The 19,096-nt window shown below is 46.6% G+C and overlaps 1 long non-coding RNA gene across 1 annotated transcript in view; it reads left to right on the top strand.

Moving 5' to 3' along the window:
* Positions 1 to 1,309: 1,309 nt before the first annotated feature.
* The window catches only part of LOC126964406 (uncharacterized), a 32,926-nt gene continuing 15,139 nt past the window's right edge, over positions 1,310 to 19,096 (top strand). Inside the window, exons 1-2 of the long non-coding RNA XR_007729364.1 lie at positions 1,310 to 1,452; positions 3,185 to 3,293. This is a non-coding gene — a long non-coding RNA (uncharacterized LOC126964406). The remainder of the gene's footprint in view (positions 1,453 to 3,184; positions 3,294 to 19,096) is intronic.

Here is a 19,096-nt window from a genome sequence, read left to right as displayed (position 1 = left end):
ATGCCATTTTGCTAGGACATGGGGGATGCCCTCTAAGAATGAAACCAATGCAGAGGAAGACAGAGACCAGAGATGGTCAGAGATAAATTCCTGATTGCAGCATGAGTACCTGGATCCATGATGCATCCATGCCTGAAGACAGTTTGAGTTTCCATCATTTGCAACCAAATGAGCCCCAATGCTGCCCTTGACATTGAAGTTCTTCTCAACTTCTTCTCCTCCTGCCCACCAGAAGTGCTGGGATTTGCCTGAATTCTGTTAATGGGCTGACTGCAGGTTCTTTTATAGGCAGCCCTTGAGAAAACAGATAACTTCAAGAAAAGGATGAAGAGAAAGGAGAAGAAAAAGCATCTCCCAATGCATGCTTTCCATGCTAGATCTCCACCCCGGCTAAGATGCTGCCTTGTACTTTATCAGGCTCCTTTCCCCATTTACTTTCCACTGGACAGTTTCAAGAGGAAATGACAGAGATTACTTTTTCATGATGGCTGCCTTTTGTAACTCAGCCGATGTTTAATTAAAATTTTTATTATCTCCTCAAGTTAACACAGAAATTCATCTACTATGGCAGCACAAGGCCCCATCTTTGAAACTGCCCTTTTATGAATTGAGAATTCCACCATTAGCCAAAGCCCAGCATCTTTCCCAAGCATCTCAGTGTATAGCGCAGGTGAGGATTTGACAGCCCCTCACTCCAGCTTAGATGCGACCTCCATTATGCCGCTTCTCTTGAAACCCCGCCCACCTATCCCCACGCCTGTTGCCTTTTCCCTTCCCTGCTCCTTTTGCATCTGCAGCACCTTATGCTATGACTTGTTTACCCGCCTCTCTCTCTAAGCTCCGAGGACAGCACCTCTATTTTCTTTATTCTAGAGTAGATGGGTATTTTGGCCTGGTTTGTAATTAATGACTATATTCCCACAGCTTCAAACAGTGCCCGGCACATAGTACATGCTCAATAAATGTTTACTAAATGCCTCTCTGCATCCCACACATGTGGCAGTCCTTAGCACAGCAGAAGGACTTGGGACCTGCAAGAATGAAGTGAGGGGTTAGATATACCCTTTTACTCGATGTGATGATTACACATTGTATGCCTGTATCAAAATATCTCCTGTACCCCATAAATATACCTTCTACATATGCGTAACAATTAACATTTAAGATGATAAAGTAGGGACGTTGGTTCCCAGCTCCCCCAATATCATTGCTGTCCAGGACTCAATCATGGCAGGTTCTTCTGTGTCCTTTTATCCAATCAGACACCAATTGCCTTTCTTCACATTCATTCATTTTCCAGATCCCCTGCACACTTATTGGTGCCTATGCTGTGTTAGGTGTAGATAGGTGAGCGTGTACAGATTCTGCTTGAAACTCACCTGCTTCAGCATGTGCCACGAGGAAAGTCTCATCACTCCCATTTCACAGATGTAGGATCCAAGACTCTGAGAGGTAAGAGTCAGAGGTCACCTGATGTAAGAGGCGAAGTTTAGATGAACACCATTTTGCTTTTTCCTCAGTTGTCATATACATGCATCTTATCTACCAGCTACTGTAGGAAAAGCAGGATAGACATCCTACATTCTGAGAGAGAGACTTGGCATGAGGCACCCAGGGGGCTCTCAGTCAAGGGGCAGCTAAAACCTCATTGTCTGTGTTGCTCTGCCTTTTTCCCTGCGAGAGGTATCCTGTCGTCTTACCTTTATGAGGGACATGAATCCCTCTACTTCCTCCTGGCTTTCATCCTGAACCTCTGCACCCCTAGCAAACACCATTAGTTCTTCCTGACTTCAGAATGGACTGAGTAACTGACGCCAGAGACAGGGATGTTCCCAACACTGCCTAGAATGAAGTCACTTTTAACAGAGTGAATGCAAACACAATGTATGCATATTGCACATACAGAACTACCTGACAGTGCTAAATAATTCAGAGAGGACACCGGCAGCTCAGTGCCTTTTAACAGTAAATAATTCAAGCGCTCTTGGCATCCCTCCCACCGAAACAGCAATATATCTGCCTGTGTCGGAGAGAAGCAGGGGTCTTACATGAATGAATGTGAGGGCCATTACAACCAGAACCTTCTCCCCCATGGATGTTTACAGAGTGCAGCGGGCAACATCATTTGCAATCGTTCTTTGATTTAGGTGGCCAGCTGATCAGACTTTCAGCGTGCTGGCTTTTGTTACATATATGTATTTTTTGAGACGGGAGTCTCGCTCTGTCGCCCAGGCTGGTATGCAGTGGCACAATCTTGGCTCACTGCAACCTCTGCCTCCTGGGTTCAGGCGATTTTCGTGCCTCAGCCTCCCAAGTAGCTGAGACTACAGGTGTGTACCACCATCTCTGGTTAATTTTTGTATTTTTAGTAGAGATGGGGTTTCACCATGTTGGCCAGGCTTGTCTTGAACTCCTGACCTCAAGTGATCCGCCCACCTCGGCTTCCCAAAGTCCTGGGATGACAGGCGTGAGCCACCATGCCCAGCCGGTTACATATTTTTTAAAGTGAGAGAAGAAAACAGTTTCCCCAGACATCCGCTGTGATTAAAGACCAGCAAGTGTGCAGTTATGTACATATATGTTTGTTAGCAATTTAGGTCATCTTTGGCCTACTGTTCAAGCCTTACTGAGTGGCTTGAGAGCAGAGGGCATCTTAGTGGCATAGCAGCCTCGCATGTGTTCTATCTTGCTAGTTATGCAACTCTGGGCAAGTGATGAAACTTTCTTGTTCCTCAGTTTCCTCATCTGTCAAGTGGGGCCAATAATAGTTCCTACATCATAGGATTGTCATGAGGACCCCACGGAAGTTCACCTGTAAAGGGTTTAGCACAAAGTGGGGCACAAAGTGGAAACTGCCCTCTAAATAGAGACCCACTGCTAACAGTAAATCAAAGTCATCATTTTACTAATGAGGCCACTGAGGCTCAGAGAAGGACATAAACCCAAGGTCACACAGCCATGACTAGCAGGAAGAGGGCAAAGGTCAGGTGCTCAGTTTCCCATTCAAGTGAATTTATGGCAGAAGGGAGTAACAGCATACCCCAGGGACTGGAGTGTAGCCAAAAGATCCTTTGTAGCTGAAAAATGCTTTGGGCTATTAAGCTTTATCAGACAGAGTTTGAATTTCTCGATGTTTTAGTGTAACATAACGGCAATTACTTTTACTCAACACATGTTTCTTTAGCTCCCACTCAGTGCCTGGCACTGGAAAGGCAGCAGTGAACAAGACAAGGTTTCCACTCTCATGGAGACAACCAACAAGCAAACCAATGAACAGGTCATTTCATGTCATGGTAAGCACAAAGGAAACTCTAACACAGGGTAAGGGGCTAGACAGGGATTGGCAGCTCCTTCTATGCTGGGTGGGGGTGTCAAGGAAAGCATCTGTGAGGAGCTGGGCATGTGGCGAGCTGGCACACGGGCTGAACCATCAGCTTGTGCAAGGGCCCTGGGGTCGGGCAAGTTTAATGCCTTATCTTTCCTTCTCAAAGCATGGAGTACTTTTCAGGGTTGTATTAGTTTCCCTGAAATCTGCTGCTGCTATCGCAGATGGTCACAAATAGGGTGGCTTGAAACAACAGGAATTTCTTCTCTTGCAGCCCTGGAGGCCAGGGTCTGAAATTAAGGCATCAGCAGGGCCATGGTCCCCCTGGAAGCTCCAGGGGAGTGTCCGTGTTCTGCCTCTTCCACCTCTGGTGGCTGCTATCACTCCAACCTTACCCCGTCTCTGTCAGTCTCCCTCTGCCTACCTGCCTGCCTCTTCCTTCCTTCCTTCCTTCCTTCCTTCCTTCCTTCCTTCCTTCCTTCCTTCCTTCCTTCCTTCCTTCCTTCCTTCCTTCCTTCCTTCCTTCCTTCCTTCCTTCCTTCTTCCATCCCTCCCTCCCTCCCTCCCTCTCTCCCTCTCTCCCTCTCTCTCTCCTCTTTTCTTTTTTGGATACAGGGTCCTTCCTCCCTTCCTCTCTCCCTTTCTCTCTCCTCTTTTGTTTTCTTTTTTGGATACAGGATCTCACTCTGTCACCCAGGCTGGAGTGCAATGATGCAATCATAACTCACTACAGCCTCGAAGCCCTGGGCTCAAGTGTTCCTACTACTTCAGCCTCCCGAGTAGCTGGGACTACAGGCATGCCACCACCATGCCCAGTTACCTTTTTATTTTTTGTAGAGATGGGAGTCTTGCCTAGTCTGGTCTTGAACTCCTGGGCTCAAGTGATCCTCCTGCCTCAGCTACCAAAAAGGTTGGGATTACAGGCATGATCCACCATGCTTGGCTAATTTTATTTTATTTTTGTGAGGTGGAGCTTCACTCTTGTTGCCCACGCTGGAGTGCAATGGTGTGATCTCGGCTCACTGCAACCTCTGCCTCTTGGGTTCAAGCGATTCTCCTACCTCAGCCTCCCAAGTAGCTGGGATTACAGGCACTCACTACAATACCCAGCTAATTTTTGTATTTTTAGTAGAGCCGGGGTTTCACCATGTTGGTCAGGCTGGTCTCGAACTCCTGACCTCAGGTGATCCACCTGCCTTGGTCTCCCAAAGTGCTGGAATTACAGGCGTGAGCCATCGTGCCCAACCCCTGGCTAATTTTTTATTTTTTGTAGAGATGGGAGTCTCACCCAGGCTGGTCTTGAATACCTGGCCTCAAGCAATCCTACCGTCTTGACCTTCCAAAGTGCTGGGATTACAGGGATGAGTTACTGCACCCAGCCTGCCTGCCTCACTCTAATAAGGACACTTGTCATTGGGTATAGGACCCCCCCAGATAATGCAGGATAAGCACCTCCACTCAAAATCCTTAAATCAATCACTTATTTTACCATATAAAGTAATATCCACTCTTTACTACACAAGGTAATTTTGACAGGTCCCAGGGATTAGGACGTAGACATATCTTTTTGGGGCCACCAGTCAGCCCACTATTATGGCTGAGGAATATGTAGCAGGTTCTGGATGCTAAAAGCACCAATAAAAGGCAAAACTTGGCCTCCGTTTTGAGTTGAACTTGCAAGCACAGTATCCAGTTATGTTAGATATTGCTGACAATTTTGGCTCTGAATAAATATGTAGAATGAGATCTAAATATGCCGCTGGGGATCCTGCAACGCAAGCTGAAATACGGATGCTTAACTCTGAAGTCCCCCCAGCCTGCACTTTCTCTGGTCCTGTTTTGATTTATTGAGGACTCTGGCGGACACTGTGCTAAACATGAACGTTCCCTGGGGAGCTTGTTAAGTGCATGCGCTCGGGTGCCCTCCTGGGAATTCTAACTGGACATATCTCGGAGAGGCCCAGAAATCTGCATTTTAAACAAGCATGCCAGGTGATTCTGGTTCAGATGCAGGTGGTCTGAGAATGACAGGTGGAGAAATGCTGATGTTAGGGGGTGGGTGATGCATGTTTAATTACTAGACAGTGGTAGTGGAAAAAAAATTCTGGCCTCATACTCCATTTGAGGCAGACATAATTGAAATAACTACATATACCTTTGCAAGAAGGCTCAGGTTGGCCAGGTGTGGTGGGTCACACCTGTAATCCCAGCACTTTGGGAGGCTGAAGTGGGAGGATCACTTGAGCCCAGGAGTTAGAGACCACTCAGGGCACATGGCAAAACCCTGTCTCTACAAAAAATACAAAAATTAGGCTGGGCACGGTGGCTCATGCCTGTAATCTCAGAACTTTGGGAGACTGAGGTGGGCAGATCACTTGAGGTCAGCAGTTCGAGACCAGCCTGACCAACGTGGTGAAACCCCATCTCTACTAAAAGTACAAAACTTAGCTGGGCATGGTTGTGGGCGCCTGTAATCCCAGCTACTGTAGTCCCAGCTACTTGGGAGGCTGAGGCAGGAGAATCACTTGAACCCAGGAGGCAGAGGTTGCAGTGAGAGGAGATCATGCCACTATATTCCAGCCTGGGCAACAGAGTAAGACTCTGTCTCAAAAACAAAGTAAAACAAAACAAAAAACCAAAAATTAGCCAAGCATGGTGACATGTGCCTGTAGCCCCAGCTACTTGGGAGGCTGAGGTAGGAGGATCACTTAAGCCTGGGAGGTCAAGGTTGCAGTGAGCCATGATTGTGCCACTGCACTCCAGCCTGGGCGACAGAGTGAGACCCTGGCTAATTTTTTAATTTTTTGTAGAGATGGGAGTCTCACCCAGGTTGGTCTTAAATTCCTGGCCTCAAGCAATCCTCCCGCCTTGACCTTCCAAAGTGCTGGGATTACAGGGATGAGTTACTGCACCCAGCCTGCCTGCCTCACTCTAATAAGGACACCTGTCATTGGATATAGGACCCACCCAGATAATGCAGGATAAGCACCTCCACTCAAAATCCTTAAATTAATCACTTATTTTACCATATAAGGTAATATCCACTCTTTACAAGGTAATTTTGACAGGTCCCAGGGATTAGGACAGGGATGAGGATTTGTCTCATAAACAAACAAACAAACAACAAACAAATAAAGCTCTGGTTGCCTGGAATGATCTTGTACAATATGAAGCCCTCAACTGGCGGGATGAATCCTATGTAGGCTTCATAAGGTTGGAGAGCGCTTTCGGGAAGTGACCCAGTGCAGGCGCCTTGGGTTAGGAGTCTGAACCGCTCAGGCTCTCATCTCCACTCTCAGCTTACTGGACCTGGAGTCTTGGGCAGGCCGCTCTGCTCTTTGAGCCTCAGTTTCCCCCTCTGGGAACAGGGCTATCCAGACTTGCCTTACCCAGTTCACAAACATGCCTTGAAGAGTCATCGTCACTGTTTAGAAGTTACAAATCCCAAGAGTGTCTGGACTTTCCTCCTCTCTGAGAGCTGCTGAGTGAGGCTGAGTGGGTGTTTTCTCAAAGGCTGTCACACTGATGGCATGCTGGAGGAGCCCCAAGACCACCCTCAGGATTGACGGTTCGGTAGGAAGCCTCACCAGGCCTCAGCATACAGTTATCCTCCTGGCTGTGACTTATGACGAAAAGACACCAAGTGAAATCAGCAAAGGAAGAGGCTAATAGGTGAAGGCGGAAACCAAACACAAGCTTCCAAGAGTCTCTCCCGCTGCATCACACAGGATACCTAATTCCCCAGCAACGAGCTGTGACAGCACATGTGAGATGTTGTCCATCAGGGAAACTCACTAGAGACTCGGGGCCTGGGATTTTTATTGGAGGCTGATCACGTGGCAGCCTTTGCCAGGCAGGTACCAAAATTCCAGACTCCCAGAGGGAGCCCAGGCGTTCAGCACAAATGCTATTCTTTGTATAGGTATTTTAGGCACAGAAGCCATTCTTATCAGTTAACGGTGGGTAGGACCCTCATGAAATCTGAGTTCCCAGACTCTAGCCAAGGGCCAACCTCATAGAGATTTTTTTTTGCCTTCCAAAGGATGGTGACTGGGCTTGCTGTGCTCTCTTTGTGTAACGGTCATCTCTCATTCTTTTGTTGACATTTGGGTATTCAACCTCCCTTCCCATGCCTGGGGAATCTCCCATCTTTTGAGACAAAAATCCACCTCTCATGATAGAAGCTGAAAATGTCACTCATTTTCCCAGCCAGCTTTGCAGCTAGAGGACAGTCACATGACCCCCATCCTGCCAATCAGATGAAGCACTTAAATTTTGAATTAGAAGCTAGTAACATAAAGAAGGTGGAGCCTGGGCAACATGGCAAAACCCTGTTTCTACAGAAAACACAAAAATTAGCCCGGAGTGATGGCTCACGCCTGTAGTCCCAGCTACTTGGGAAGCTGAGGTGGGAGGATTCATTGAGCACAGGAGATCCAGGCTGCAGTGAGCCATGATTACATCACTGCACTCCAGTCTGGGCAACAAATCAAGACAATTGTCTCCGAAAGAAGTTGGGAGCACACTGGTAGTGAGGGGTTGCAGCAGCTGTATTCTATTTCTAGGGGTGGTGGCAATGGCAGCAGCTCTGCTGTCAGAGGCCGGTGAGCAGTCCTGATGGTGGTGGTGACACCTGTGCCCAGCACGAGCTTCCAGGAACCTTCCCTGGGACAGTTCTGCAGGATGCTTTGAGCCCTGCCCCTGAGTCTCTGGCCCTCCCGGAGTCTCGGTGAACTCACCGTTCACTTCTTTACAGCCTCTTGTCTTTCCTTAAGTCAGACAGGCTTGGGCTTTGTTTCAAAGGTTGGTTTGGGTTTAGGTTTTGTTTTGTTAGGAAGATAATTCTAAGATGTACTCATACATGATATTAACCAAAATTGAGTCACAGGGTGAAATGGTCCTTTTCATTCTCTCTCAGACTTTCTGTATACTTAGGAGAAAGTCTCTGTTTGCTTCTGGAGCCCTTAGCCCCTTTAAGCCATTTCTAGCACTTGCAGATTTCCATTTTAAACAAAGACAGAGCATGCCTGAGGCTAGGATGGTATCTAGCTAGAATTTGACAACAAGGATATTGCAAAATGTTTATTTCACGGTTACTTTCTATTTATGGCAAGTATTACATAGCAATGATACAATGTTTCCTTTTAAAATAAGAACGTTTAAGAAAAAGTCCGAATCCAGTTCCTGACGGTGAAGTAGTAACAACACAGCAGTGTAAGGACAAGGCGGTAACAGAAACATGTTCTTGGATGAGAGAAGTAGCGGGAACGATGTGGCTGGAACTCACATTTGGGGTCTGCAAAAAGTTGTAGCAGATTCTCAGAAAGAGTAGGCAAGCTCCCTGAAACCTGAGGGCTGTGCTGGGGAACCAGGAACCCCTCAACCCCAGCAGGGAAGATGTGGTGACTGTCCCCTCCACCCCAGCATTGTATCCATGGCATGTGGACAAGAGAAACCCCCCAGGGCCATCGTTGAACATTGTCCAGCCAGCCCTTCTCATTGCAGAGATCCTGTTAGGGAGAATCTGGGTTTCAGGACCAGCCTTAGGTCTTGCAGTGAATCTGGGCAAGGTCCGACCATGAACTGGTGGGTAGGGGTTCTGGATCCTCCCCTCAAGCTGCACTGAATGGCCCCCTGCTCTGCTTAGGTCAGTGCCTTCTCACTCACTCTCCAGGCTGCAGCCACACCGACTCCTCCCTGTCTCTTCAGCTTAGCAAACACCCTCCTGCCCTAGGGACTCAGCCCTTGCTCTTCTCCCCCTGCCTGGAAGGTTCTCCCCACCCACCTCCCACCACTGCGTGGCTGTGTGGCTGTGTGGCTGCCTGGCTCCCTCTAGGCACCCGCTCAGGGAAGCCTTCCCTGACAGCCTTGGCCAGGCCACCCTCACTGGTTGGCACCCACCACCTTGGTTCACTTTCTTCACAGCACTTCTCCTCTGGGGCTTGACATTTCAGATTCACTGAGTGTCTGTTGTCTCCCAGTAGAATGTGAGCTCCCTGAGGGCAGGGACAGAGCAGCTATACAATTTGTGGGACCCAGTGCAGGGTGAAAATCAGGGCCCTTGTCTAAAAACAGTTAAGAGTTTCCAGACAGCCACAGCAGAGCCTTAAAGCGAGCTCCGGCCCTCTTGAGGCCCGGCTGCTGTTCTTCTGCATCTCCCTACGGCTTTGCAACTGGCCCCGGCCAGGGACTTTGTCTTGCTAACCACTGTCCCCTGAGCATCGGGGACACAGCCTGACACATAGTGGGCCCTCAATGAGTATTTGTTGACTGAATGAATCAATGAATGAATGAGCTGATGGCTTTAGTTGCTACTTCATCTGCAAACCAGAAACAAAACACCTGCATCTAACCATTGATGACTGAGATCAAGTTACCCATTAAGATGGAAAGACAGAGTCAGATGACTGGGAAGGCCCTGCCAGGCTGGCTCTAAGAGCAGCTCTAAGGGCCTCAGGAGCCTCTGGAGCAGGGCGGTGACCAGTGGGGTTCTGCTGTACTGTATCACCCGTGCGGCTTGTGGGCAGCACAGTGAAGGAGGTGCCAGAACAGAAGCAGGACTGGGAGCCAGGAGGCCTCCCCAGTGGTCTGAGTGGTGGCTGATAATGCACAGTGGTGGATGAGAGAGGAGGGATGAGGAGAATCCAGGCTGGGAGGATGAGAGAGAGATGGGATGCGCTGATGGGGGAGGATGAGAGCTGGGATCCAGGCTGGGAGGATGAGAGAGAGGGATGGGATGCGCTGATCCAGCTGATGAGAGAGAGGGATGGGATGCGCTGATCCAGGCTGGGAGGATGAGAGAGAGGGAGGGATGCGCTGATCCAGGCTGGGAGGATGAGAGAGAGGGATGGGATGCGCTGATCCAGAGAGGGATGGGATGCGCTGATCCAGGCTGGGAGGATGAGAGAGAGAGAGATGGGATACGCTGATCCAGGCTGGGAGGATGAGAGAGAGATGGGATGGGATGCTGGGAGGATGAGAGAGAGGGATGGGATGCGCTGATCCAGGCTGGGAGGATGAGAGAGAGGGATGGGATGCGCTGATCCAGGCTGGGAGGATGAGAGAGAGGGATGGGATGCGCTGATCCAGGCTGGGAGGATCACGTCCAAATTGCACACATGCAGTGGGGGAGACTGAAAGACTTCAGTGATGTTTTACGTCTCTAGGGTGATACCTTGTGGTGTAGGTTCTAATCATCTGGGTCCCAGAGTCTGTCCTGGTGTTGTCACATGTGCACATTCTCCATGTTTCAGCCCTTCCCCTAGTCCTGTGGGACAGAGGAGATGGTTTATGCTGACAGCACTGCATACCCCATAAAAGTTAAGTGTATTTATATATAACAGGCAGGCCTGGAGAGCCCGCGATGGGATAGTTATGAGAAGAAATGTAGCCTTTGGAAGAAGCCTCTTAGAACCAGTGACACGGAGCCAGGGACTCCTACTGGAGGGAGGTGTGCCCTCTCCGGAACCCGGTAGGTTACAGTTCAAGCTTGCGGTGGCTCTGAGGGGTGAGAGGAGATGGATATTTCAGATCCAGCTGGTGTTCTGGGTCATTAGTGGCAATGTCAGGTGGTCCAGAAAGCATCTTCCCACGGCAGAGATAGCTGGTTCTTTTGGAGATTACCAACATGTGAAGTGAGGAGAAAAATAATACCAGGAAAGACCTCAGTGGAATTTCCTATATGCCAGGCACTATTCCAAGGCATTTACATACACACATTTGTTTACCTCTGACAGCAACCCTGGGAGGTATGTACTAATATTATGACTGGGAAAACTAAGGCACAGAGAAGCTAATTACTTGCCCAAGGTCATGGGCCAGAAGGCAGCAGAGCCGGAGTTGGAATTGAACATCTAGCTCCAACTCCATGCTCTTAACCACCACTCAAGGTCAGGGACCAGAGGCGCCACTGTCTCGTGTCCTCATGGCTGTGGACATGAGGACATGAGAGCTTGCTGTACTGGCCAAAATGCTTGGAGGCCTTTGCAGGCAGCCTAGACCTTATTTCATCCTTGAGGATGGACACGCAGGACCAGCCTAATGGCAGGATTTGGTGTGAATGATCACATTTCATTCTTATGCTGACCCTTTGCAGCAAGGGCTGTGATTGTCCCCATTTTACAGATGAGGAAACAGGCGCAGAGTGGTTATGCACCTTGTCCAAAGCCCCACAGCTACTAGGCTACCAAACTAGGCTGGACTCCAGGGCTGACCAAAGCTGTTGCAGTTTCTTCACGTCAGCCACTGGGCTTTTCCGTTTTTCTGAAACCTTTCGGCTATGGGACTGTCTTTCTATGGCCTTCAACGCCAGAGCATCCTTGTCCCTTCAATAGGCATTGAGAGCAGAGAGGTTCAACACTCTGCCTGAGGTCACACAGCTGGTGAGTGGAAAAAGGGGATTCAATACCAGGCTGATGCATGTCCAGCCTTCATGCCTTCTTTCTTCCATGCTTTGTTTCTAAGCAGTTTAGACTAACCATGGTTTAAAATTCTAGGGCATCTTCCTTTTTAAAATGGACTTCCCCATGGGAGGGGGTGCTAGGGACAATCTATAGCCAACCCAAAACTTGGTCTGGGGAGTCAGAGAGGTCTGGGTTCCATTTCCAGATCTGCCTCTCACCAGCAGCATGGCCACAGCTGGTCATACTCCTCTCTGAGCCTCCATAAGATGACAGTAACAGCCCCACCTCCAGGATGTCAGGATGAAGGGAGATAATAACGAGGCTACTAGAAGAGTTCAGACTCCACAATGTGCCTGCATGTTCCATTATCTAAATCAGTAGAACATCTCTGGAAGGAAATGAGGGAAGGCGAGGAAGAAGGGAGGGAACCATTAACATGATGGCTATTAATAGGCCCTTATCCATCTTCAGATCATCCTTGTAAAGTACAAAGAGCGCAAAAGCAAATCTACCCCCTTTGCAGGTGGAGAACGAGAACCTGAATGTGCAAAGGGAGAGCCTTCCAGAACAAACTGTGCTCACTCACATAGATTTCTTTGCTGCTTTGTTCTTAATCAGGATCTTTTAAAATTTCTTTCCACCGTTAAAAATGTCAGAACTTCAACATGACAAAGTTCAGGACACTCCCTGGGGAGGAGTGGCTCAGCTCCCTCTGCCGCCCGCTGTGTCCTCCTGGCTGGGCTCCCCAGGACTGTCTGCCAAGATCCGCGCATCCTTGAGGCAGTGCGCCCTAGCACGGAACAGTCTCTCCAGGGCTGCCAGCAGCAATCCCCCGCAGATAACATGTTCTCTTCCCGAGGCCTGGGCTCACAGAACATGTAGCCCTCGTAGGCTCGGGGTTGATTCTGGAGGACTCTGTATCTCTTCACAGAAATGCAAAATTGAAATGTCAGCCTGGACATCTTCCCAGGGAAGTCCAGGTCTTTGCAAGGGATGGGATACCTGTTGGACAAATTTCTAGCTAATTGATTTTCTTAAGTCTAGCCTTGCTTCCTAGAAGCTTAAAATCGAGTGGGGAGGCATCCTGAGGGAGCATGTGCTGTTTGGTTTTAATATTGCTAACAAATAGCGTCATTCTAAACCCTCGGAGTCCTCTGCCTCCACCCACGCTGTTCACCTGGGATGCCTTGGACCTCACTGATGTCCAGCAACTAAAGGGTTAATGCCTAGCCCAGCAGGGAATGCTGCCCAAAGCTGGAGTCACAGTTTGTTCTGATTTAGTCAATACTTGCTTCTCCCTCATGACACTGATGGTTAAATATTTAGAACATTACTCCAGAGGCAATGTATACAGTCATGAAATAAGTCACGGTACAAAGTGCACAGAATGTCTGTCATGAGGGCCAGAGCAAGTGGCAATAACCCCCCTGCCAACTCCCCCATCCAACTGGCAGCAAGCTTCTTCTCTGGAAGGTGTCCATCCTCTTCCTCAGGCCACCCCCACAATGAGCCAGGCCTCTTCCGGTCTCACCTGGATTCCTCCTTTAGCCTCCTCTCTGGCGTCCTTGCCTCTACCCTCACCCCCCAGCCAATCCATCCTCCTTACAGCAGCCAGAAAAACAAATGTGGTCACACCAGCCCTCCGCTTAAAACCACCCTGTGGTTTTCTGTGCTCAGGGTCAGGTTAAAGCTCCCGGTTCCCTTTAGAGCAATCTCTGCAATGTGCAGTTATACATTTGTTTGTTTTGTTTATTTTGCCATCCTGGAATGGCAAGCCTCAGCAAGACTCCCTAGTGTTTACATCCAGTGTCTAGCACCGTGTCTGGCACACAGTAGGTGCTCAATAGGTGTCTGCTTAGTCAGAGAAAGAATAAATGAATGGATGACCAAGCACTCACCGTGAGGTCTGCAAGAGCCCAGAAGGACCGGGGTGTTTCCTCGGCAGGTTCTAATTTGCAGAGGCAGAGAAGAGATTGCCATTCAGGGCAAAGGAATGGCCAGGGCAAAGGCTGGGAGGTGGCGTGTAGGTGGCTTCCTCTGCCCTAGAGGGCTCTGTCAGCAAGAAGACAATACATGGAAGGGACTGAGAACGTGCGGTTCCGAGTCAAAGGGCCTGGGTTCAAGTCCTGGCTCCACTATGATTAGCTGATGACCTTGAGAATGAGGTCACCTTTGTTTGACTCCGTTTTCTCATCTTACAAATGGGGACAATGATGATCTCTACTTTATAGAACTGTTTTGAGGACTAAATGAGATAACATAAGTCTGGGTGAAGAAAAAGGCTCAATAAATGTCAGTGAGTGTGTTTGATTCTGGGAAAGAAATAACGCTCGTCAAGTATTTTCTGTGCAGAGCAGGTACTGAGCCGCTCATTTAATCCTTTTAGCAACCCAGTGAGGTTGACTTTGGTATTTCAGTTTGACAGATGTATGTGACATTTTCCCCTTTTATGGGTATCCTAGCACCTGGTTTATTGTGGTTGGTTCAGTGCAGTGATGTTTAACCCTCACCTGGGCATTAGAATTACTTGGGGAGTTGCTGTAAAATACCCACACTTCCCACCACCAGCCAGCCAAATAAATCAGAATTTTTGGGAGTGGGCCCAGGTGTCAGTATTTTTTTAAAACTCCCTGGATGATCCTAATAGACCAGTCAAATGGTTTAAGTTTGGATGTGTGGTTGTCACAGTGAGCCCCAGGACTGGGGCTAGGACTTGAGGACGGGGGCTGTGAATCACTTCTTACTCTGACTACTGACAGCAAAGCCAGACAAGTCACTTCATAGAGGAGACTCAAAATCTGTTACCACCCAGTGTGGGCATGCCTGAAGTGTGGCTTTCAAGTGCTCAGCAATATTGCTTGGTGGAGTCTTCCAATCACAAGCATCCCTCACTTTTAAGGGGCTGTCTGCTCCAGGCATCCAATTTGTATTAGCAAAAGCTCCCTTTCCTTCATAGGAGGGTGTAACAAAAGGGAATCCAAGACATAGATTTTCTCTCTGCCTGTTGGGGGGCTCACTGTTCCCAGATCTTACTGAAAGAGGCCGGGCATGGTGGCTCACACCTGTAATCCCAGCACTTTGGGAGGCTGAGGTGAGCAGATCACTTGAGGTCGGGAGTTCGAGACCAGCCTGACCAAAATGGAAAAACCCTATCTCTACTAAAAATATAAAATTAGCTGGGTGTGGTGGCACATGCCTGTAATCCCAGCTACTTGAGAGGCTGAGACGGCAGAATCATTTGAACCCGGAAGGTGGAAGTTGCAGTGAGTTGAGATCATGCCATTGCCCTCCAGCCTGGGCGACAAGAGTGAAACTCTGTCTCAGAAAAAAGAAAAAAAAGAAAGAACTTTGGGGCCTGAACCTGACTTTTCCTAAAACTGCTGGACCGCTACATTGCTTTCAACCCCTTCCTATAGCAATTTGCAAAATAAGTCATTTCTCTAATTAAAAAAACCAACCAACCAACCAACAGGATGCCTAAATTAGAAATGTAGTTACACAATGAATAACATTGCATGATACAGTTTAAAAAAATTACTGGTTGTGTACCTGAAATTCAAATTTACCTGAGTGTCCTGTAGTTTATCTGGCAATCCTACCTGGGTCTCACTTTCTGGGGCTACTTCAGAGTTAATAGCATGGACATTAACACACCACAGACATCCTCCTTGGAACCCAGCTCTGTCCCTTATGTGGTAACTGAGCTGCAGGCAAGACATTTAACTTTCCAATGGTAAATGCTTCTTTTCCCATAAGCAAATACAGATAATAATAGTACCTGTTTCCTGCGGTTATTGTAACCACAAGAAAATAAAAATCATCTATCTAAAATAAAAATAAATAAAAATAAAATCATCTATCTAAAGTACATACTAAGTGCTCGATAAATAGTAACTTTTACTGTATTTACTGTATCAGGAAACAATATCAGCAATGTATTTTTGGTTTATAATAAGAATTATAAATTCCTTTTATCCTGTCTGTAAGAAGAATGTATGTATATTATGGAAAATCAGAAAATGCAGATATGAGAAAGAAAATCTACTCACATTTTTAACATTTGGTGATTACTCTTCCAGGTTTTTCCTTAAAAATATATCTATATCTGGCCGGGCGCGGTGGCTCACGCCTGTAATCCCAGCACTTTGAGAGGCTGAGGCAGGCAGATTACCTGAGGTCAGGAGTTTGATATCAGCCTGACCAACATGGAGGAGCCCCATCTCTACTAAAAATTCAAAATTAGCCAGGCATTGTGGCACATGCCTGTCATTCCAACTACTCGGGAGGCTGAGACAGGAGAATCACTTGAACCTGGGAGGCGGATGTTGTGGTGAACCAAGATCGTGCCATTGCACTTCAGCCTGGGCAACAAGAATGAAACTCCGTCTCAAAAAACAAAAACAAAAACAATTATATCCCTATCTATCTATCTCTATCTATCTATCTATCTATCTATCTATCTATCTATCTGTCTGTCTGTATGTATGTATGTATGTCTATCTATCTATCTATCTATCTATCTATCTATCTATCTATCTATCTATATCTATCTATCTATCTATCTATCTATCTATCTATCTATCTATCTATGTATGTATGTATGTATCTATCTATCTATCTATCTATCTATCTATCTATCTATCTATCTATCTATCTATCTATCTATCTATCTATCTATGTATATGTATCTATCTATCTATCTATCTATGTATGTATGTATCTATCTATATATATCTATCTATCTATCTATCTATGTATCTATCTATCTATCTATGTATCTATCTATCTATCTATCTATCTATCTATCTATGTATCTATCTATCTATCTATCTATCTATCTATCTATCTATCTATCTATCTATCTATCTATCTATCTATCTATCTCTATCTATGTATCTATCTATCTATCTATCTATCTATCTATGTATATGTATCTATCTATCTATCTATCTATCTATCTATCTATCTATCTATCTATCTATCTATCTATCTATCTATCTATCTATCTATCTATCTATCTCTGTACAGAAAAGTTTGTTTTGTGCTGTGGGTCCTGCTTTTTTTTTTTTTTTCCACTTAATATTATATGACAGTTGACCTTTGAACAACATGGGTTTGAACTGTGTGGGTCCACTTACAGAAGGAGTTTTTTCAGTACAAGTGACACCCAGCATGCCTGCCTTGCCTGCCTTCCCTTCCACCTCCTCCCCATCTTCTGCGTCTGCCACCCGCAAGACAGCAAGACCAGCCTCCCCCTTTTCTCCTCCTCGCCAGCCTGTTCAACATGAAGAGAGGACACACATCTTCATAGTGATCCACTTCCATTTGATGAAGAGTAAATATATTTTCTCTTCCTCATGATTTTCTTAAGTTTCTTTTCTCTATCTTACTTTATTGTAAGAATACAGCATATAACACACACAACATACAAAAATATGTATTACTTGACTATTATTAGTAAGGTTTTAGTCAGTAGTAGGCTGTTAAGTTTTGGGGAAGTCCAGAGCTCTCTGAAAATTTTTGACTGCCTGGGAATCAGTGCCTCTAACTCCTGCATGGTTCAAGTGTCAACTGAATAAACATTTCTCTAAGTTGTTAGATATTCCTTGAAAATCTAATTTTCACGGTACAGATATACACAAATGTACTTAGTCAATCTTATGCTGATCAAGTTTTTGTTGCTGTTATAAATAGTCCTGCAATGAACTCTTTATCTTTTATTAAACATTGCGCTAGAGCTCAGTTGGCCCCTCTGAGGCCTGTCTCAAAGCACGGTCTTCTGGCTTGTGTTTCTGGCTGCCTGGCCGCTGCTTTTGCCAAAACCCAAGACAAATGGATTTCAGCCTTGATGGGTAGGCCCAGGGCTGCTCAGAGGCCCATTTTGTCACTCTCTGTCTTTTGGAAGTGGAGCTGGCTCTCTGCTGAAATGTATAAACACAGAATCCTTTTTGATCAAGGGGAGATCCTTTTCTAGCCTTGGGACTCGGTCCCTTCTGTTCCTGGTTGCATGTGTGCCATCTCCGTTGATTGCCCTTGTCTTTCGTGTTTCACGGAACTGGAAAAACAAAACAAAACCAAAAAACTTCCAAGGTTCTGAAGTCCTCATATCCTTAAAAATCCATCAGAAAGCCCCGATGCTTTCCACTGCTGAGTTTGCCTTTTCCAGCCTTGCCTGATCTCACTTGGGAACATAACTACCCAATAACTCAGTTGCAGCAATGGTGGGAGAACAGAGCCACCACATACAAGCAACGTCCCAGAGAGAAGGGTGCTTACAGCAGAGGTGAGGCACACTGAAGCAATCAGTTCTGCTGTACAGGTTTTCTTAATGTTTTGACATCTTAAGTTCAGAGAACATAGCTTGGTTTTATAAAATAGTTTTAGTCCAGATGGCAGAGGGCACAAAAGTCTCCAAACAAGTCCTTCCGGGTGGAAGACACTACAAGTGGCTCTTTACCTGCTTTGCCATCATCTTTGCCCCAGAACCTTATGGAATATGTTAAGTCACTGCATAGGTCCACTTGTACAAGGAGTTTTTTTAACCGAAGTTACACTCAGTGTGCCTGCCTCACCTGCCTTCCCTTCCGCCTCCTCTGCCTCTGCCACTGCTCAGACAGCAGGACCAACCCTTCCCTTTTCTCCTAGTCAGCCTGTTCAACATGAAGACAGGGTAAAGATGTTTTTAATGATCCACTTCCTCTGATGAATAGTAAATATATTTTCTCTTCCTTGCAATTTTCTTGTTTCTTTTCCCTAGCTTTTCTTCCTGCAATTACTTTTGCACCAACCTAATAATATTCAGTGCAGATTTGAGGCAATGAATTGATTTAATTGTAGGGCTCATTTGAGCCCCTAGCATGTCTTTCTGTATGCACAACTTTTTTTTCTAAACTGGTTGAGTTTAACAATGTAATAACTTTGCCCAGACCCACATAGCCATTTTCTTCCCGGAGAATCAATGTAATTTGCATGTGTTATTTGGCCACAGGACATCCTAGAGCAGTGCAGCTCTTGTTGATTTTGCGGAGCTGCTGATCGCCTTGTTTGAGAAGTCAGGGCCCAGGAGGGCAGCCAGGATGATGCAGGGCTTGTCAATTTCCAGGTGAATTCAGCAGGCAAATGGGAGCGGCAGGTGCTGGTCAGCTTGGGTTTCAACCTCATCCTTCACACGTGCCAGCTTTGAGACTTTGGCAAGTTACTTCAGCTTTCTGTGCCTTGTTTTCCCCACCTATAAAATGGGATAATAATAGACTCTACCTCATAGGATTCTTTTGACTCATAAATGAATTATTAAGCATTAAACACTCCAAACACTGCTTAGTTCATTGTTAGTATTATTTATTATGCTCCAAGTGGTATTTGGACGTCT

This window comes from Macaca thibetana, chromosome 10 (genome assembly GCF_024542745.1).
Source record: "Macaca thibetana thibetana isolate TM-01 chromosome 10, ASM2454274v1, whole genome shotgun sequence".
NCBI lineage: Eukaryota > Metazoa > Chordata > Mammalia > Primates > Cercopithecidae > Macaca > Macaca thibetana.
Note: the sequence above shows the minus strand (reverse complement) of the source record. Positions and strands in the feature narration are given on the sequence as shown.